Source organism: Equus przewalskii, chromosome 20 (assembly GCF_037783145.1).
Source record: "Equus przewalskii isolate Varuska chromosome 20, EquPr2, whole genome shotgun sequence".
NCBI lineage: Eukaryota > Metazoa > Chordata > Mammalia > Perissodactyla > Equidae > Equus > Equus przewalskii.
Window position 1 is genome coordinate 11,712,921 of NC_091850.1, and position 5,347 is coordinate 11,718,267.

Genomic DNA, 5,347 nt, shown 5'->3' on the forward strand with positions numbered 1-5,347 from the left:
CCTTATCCTTAAAATCCCCCAACTTTCCTGGTCATAATCTCCCTCACCCCTCATTCCTTCCTGCCCTGCACCAAAGGTGAGCATTTCTGGCTGTTCTTCTGCTCTGTGTTTATGACCTTCACTTTGGGGACCACTAGCCCTGGATTTCCTCAGTTTCTTCACCCTTAGTCCCCTTAGCCCAGGAGGTTCGACAGAATATAATGCCAGCTACTTATGTAATTTGAAATTTCCTAGTAGCCACATTGTAAAAAGTTTAAAATAAACAGGTAAAATTAGTTTTTTTGCATCCAAATCATTTAAACAGCTTTATTGAGATATAATTCACATACCATACAATCACCCATTGAAAGCGTACAGTTGTGTATACTCACAGAGCTGTGCAACCAGTGCCCCAATCAATTTTAGAACCCCATAAAGAAATCCCATACCCACTAGCAGCCACTTCCCATTTCCCTCCAAAACCCCCCAGCCCTAAGCAACCACTCAGCTACCTTCTGTCTCTAGGGATTTGCCTCTTGACCATTTCCTGTAAGTGGAATCATACAATGGGTGGCCTTTTATGTCTAGCTTCTGTCACTAAGGACAATGTTTTCAAGCTTCATCCATGTTGTAGCATTCATTTTAACAATATATTTTATTTAGTCCAATCTAACCAAAATATTGTCATTTCAATATGTAGTCGATCTTGAAAATGACTACTGATGTATCTTGCGTTCTTTTTTTCAGGCTAATTCTTTGAACTTTGGCGTGTATTTTACACTTACAGCACATCTCAATCAGACCAGCCACATTGCAAGTGCTCCATAGGCACATGTGGCAGGTGGCCACCGAGGTGGACAGCACAGCCCGAACAGAGTCCTTTCTGTTACTCTTCAGAAACAATAGCTTTCTCCATTCAGGACCACACTCCTGCATGCCCTCTCCACCGCATCAGCACCTGCGCCATGGTTCACAGGTGGCCTTGGGATTGTAAGGCAAGCGCTGTGCTTCTGTTCGCTTGCAGAGAGCCCTGAACTCATGCTTCTGTCTGGGCAGCGGCCCTTGACAGCTGGGGCTCGCTCTTTCCTTCCCAGGGCGCCATGGTTGGATGCTGTATCTTGCTAAAGTCAAACTTTCTACTTCGAAAAACTTTACAAAACTTCACAAAGGCAGATTTTCTCTTACTTTTTAAAAACAGGTCTGTCATTTCTTAATTTTCTCTCTGGTACATTTTCCAGCCATTGTTTTGCTAATAATAGCTCTAAGCATGCAAATAAAGCTCAGTGGTAGTGGTAGATTTGGGAAATTGCTGCTAGCTTCCTCACAGCCTTATCCTGCTCCTGTCAGCCATTTCCCCAAGAAAATGGACGTTTCATCAGCACCAGGCTGCATCTTATTTGTGTAGCTTATCAGCTACCGCCTCCTTCCAGGCCCAGAGAGAAGACAGAAACCTACAGGCTGCCCGCAATGGCCCAGGAGGCGGGGTTTCCACCAGGAAGCAGCGCCTTTATGAATTAAGCACGTGACGCATCTCAGCGTGGCCACGTCTGTAAGGTGATATGGAAGTTGTTTCTAAATATTGGTGAGTCTTAAGATGGGCACATGGATATGTTTGTGAAATTACCATTTTGAAGGAAAAGCTTACAAAATGGGGGTTATTTAGTCCACAAAATGGAAGATGGAGGGCGAGTTTAATATGTACAAATTTAATAGAGACCTAAGAACAGCGATATCCGCATCTTTCCTGTTTCTCCTGAGAGCGGGAGGCTAGAGCCAGAGCTAAGGTGGCTGGGAGGGGATGCGGCCTTGACTTCAGGAAGAACTTCCTGTTGGTAACATCAAAGCACTGAAGAATCTCCCAGAAGGAGCTCCAGGGTTCCCGTCAACGTTCGTTCCACTAACATTTACTGAGCACCTTCTGGAGATTTCCTGGTTGTGTATGATTCTGTCCCAGAGCTAAATCGGAAAGATTTCACCCAAATGCTTTTCTGGACCCTGACGTTCCTAACTTAAAGTATTGCTGTTTATTATTTTTTCTGATTTTCATCTATTTCTCAGCCACCTATGAAGGTTCTCAGATCCCACAGTCCTGGAGCCTGCCCCCCCACCGGCCCCTAGAAAAAAAAGCTTTAAAAATTAAGAATTATTCTAAAAGTAGAAAATCTGACCCACTGCACTCGTCAAGAATTGGGCCTCTTGATCCACTAGCTCCTCATCAGGCAATGGCATTCTGAGAAAATCAGGCAGCAATGGCAGTCCGCTCAGAGGTTTGGGGACTCGCTGTGAATTTGTTGATATTATCTACCTCCTTTGACGCAACGAAACTTTCCTTCTCCAGAAAACGGCAGCGCCATTACCATTCTGGGATTCCCTGTGTTAGGCCTCACCCACCGACTGCTTGGCTGTCTATCCAGAGGAATTAAAACACCCAGCGCCCCAGGGAATGTCATAAAATTTCACCATATTCAGTGACACCCTCTTCAACGAATTGCAGAGAACCAAGTCTTGTGTGCACCTGGCTGTGAATCACCGACTGGGTGACCTCCATTTGGAAGCTGCTCTCCTGTTGGGATGAATTTATCCTTCATGAGATGGAAGTACCTCCCTTTTCCTAGGGCTGCACGCCTAATTCCACATCACTCTGACATTACTTCAGTTGTTTACACGGCAATCTTGTGTGATCCAAGCCGCTCTACTACTGCTGTCATTTTAAGACCGTTTGAAACATCTTAATAGTCCCATTTTTTTTCCTTTTCCTCTTGCCCATTTCCAAATGGAAGGAATTCTTATGAGGTAATAGGGTGGGGGGGAGACAGAGAGTTTTCTTTAGTTCCTGCTGGTTATTCTGTGTTATGCTGCAGTGGGTTATTTGCATCTGGTCTCTATTTGTTAACATCAATGGGCTATGTTTGCATAACTAGATTGAATTATAAAAGGGCTTCCACTTTGAATGGTTAACTCTCACCAAAACAAAAACAAAAACAAAAACAAAAAAAAACCCAAAAAACAAGCTCTAAGCTAGAGATACCAGCTTTGGGAAACCTGTGTTGGAGAAAACAAGATTGTCTTCAAGTTCATCACACAGCCTTTCTGGTTTCAATTTCCCCTCTCCTTTTGAAATAAGATCCAGTACCCCCAGCCCTCCACCTAGAGCAAAGTAGCTGGGACTTGGCAGGAAGTGGCTTGGCAGACCACCCAAGAATTAGGGGTGTCTGACATGGAAGAGAAAAGTTAAATGAAAATCTGAAGATGATCTCAAGTAGCTGAGAATGAGTCATCGATACCCAGCCTCCCGTTTCTCTCCAGCGAAGATCCCTGTGCGGGAGCGCTTATCCAGCTAGAAAGGGCCCGGCTAAATCACTTTCCAGCTCATCCCTCGCCCTCCAGGCAGTGTACAGCCAACCCTTTCGAAAGACCTCCAATCTTTCAAGTTCTTGAGAAACGTTCCTGTTCTCCAAACTCCTCAGGCTGTCTTCTGTTAACACACCTCTCTTTTCCTTTCACTCATCCACGTTTCCTTATCACCATCTGATGTGTTTTGTCGCTTCCAATAATCTGTGAAGTTTGTGAAGCCAGACGACAGGTCCTGTTCCACCCGAGTGTGCCCTGCACCTCCATGCCAATACCTGGGACAGGGGTTACGCAGTCCACGGCACCAGGCTTTAACTACGGACTTGTCCTGTTATCACTCTGGATCGAAGTTCTCTCTTTTAGATTGCAAGATTCTCGAGGGCAGGACCTCAATTAGTGAAAAGTGCAAGTGACTTCCTGCCAGAGTTACCTCACTGATAGATGGATGAAGCAATCTCATCCGGGCTGTGATTCCAGGGCTCTTACAAACGTCCTTCCACCCTCACCTTCTGAGATTCCACCAAATGACACTTCTCACTGAAGGTTTTATCGTTGTTAAAATACAAATTCCCCTGGGAGCAGTAATTTGATAAGTTATCTGTGGTTTAGACTAGATAAAGACACTGAGTCTGGGCGAAGGAGAGGAGATAGTGCTGCATGAAGGGTGGGAGGAGAAGTTGGGGTGTCAATTGGCCCCATTCACACTAAAATCTCTTCCATAATGTGGATGGTGGTGTTGAGATGAAGAATTATTCTGCTTCCAGAGGCCCAGCCCTGACTCCTTTTGTGTTGACTAGAACGTAAATAAGATGGTTGACATTTAGAGAGCACTGGCTAGGTGGCAGACAGTACTCTGAATACTTAACATATAGTAACCCATTCTACCCCACATCTCCCCGAGCTTGGCCCTATTATTATCCACTTTTACAAATAAAGAAACTGAGGCACAGAGGGTCCCATGTCACAGACAGAAAGTGGCACTGACACTTTTACATAATTGAGCTTGCCTTTTTCATCCCTTTCCCACGTTCACTCCATGATTTTCACCCTCCTCCCACCCTTGTCACAAGACTTGCCTTAGACAGTCCTAATGAATCCTAAATGTGGGAAACAGACAGACATCTAAGAAAGCAGAAAGAGTGTTGCAGGCGTGCATGAGTCCCTCTACAAAGAGGTGTTTTCAGGAAATGGCAACCGATATGTTCATGGACAACACTTAAAAAAAATGTACATTGTGATTCAATGCTTTAAAAGCACCTAGGGATTCCTCTAAATGGCAATTTGCCCATTTGGGGAGCTTTTTTTCCCTCACAGAGGTGACAACCACGACAACCTTTACATCACTTGAGGATGCTGCCTGTGTGTGTAGGTGCCGGATATAAGACGTGTATGGATTAAACGCACACGGACTCATCCAACAACTTTACCTTGAGGAAGATGAGTTGAGAAAGTTCGCCTTGTGCATTGAACTAGAAAGATAGACTCATTAATCTTTACATTGGAAAAATAAAATAAGGATTGGCTCCCTGGAATTGGAAGTGATTGCCCAATAATTAGAAGGAGGCCAAGCAAAAGAAGAAAGCAGACAAATAGCAAAATGAGAGGTGGGATGGCACCATGCTTTGTTCCCAATAGGCACTCATATTTGCAGGGTTTCATTAAATGGAAAGGTTTGGGACTAGACAATGGATTACTTTGGGGACCCCCTCACAGCACTGCTCGTGGGGCAACATGACCAGGAGGTGACCTGGAATACCCACGCCCCTCCCAACCTCAGACAAGGAACTCCAGGAACAAGCCTGCCTGAGAGGGAAGCCAGTGCTTCCTCCAGGTGCAGGAAACTGAGCGGCCCTGTCCTTAGGGGCAGAGGCCACTGTGATTTGCCTATGGGGACAGCACTGCTCCGAGGTTCTGCTGGGTCCTTCCTGGGAATGGCTCCTTCCCCACAAGCCTCAGAAATCTGTAGGAGAGGCCAAACTATGCAAACTTCCCTGTGACCCTGAGGGGTTCTTACAAG

At 45.4% G+C, this 5,347-nt stretch overlaps 1 long non-coding RNA gene across 1 annotated transcript; it reads left to right on the top strand.

The window, feature by feature from the left end:
• Positions 1-1,274: 1,274 nt before the first annotated feature.
• Positions 1,275-4,862, top strand: LOC139077915 (uncharacterized). Its single transcript, XR_011530565.1, has 2 exons — positions 1,275-1,561; positions 2,318-4,862. It is a non-coding gene; the product is annotated as an uncharacterized lncRNA (long non-coding RNA).
• Positions 4,863-5,347: the final 485 nt, after the last annotated feature.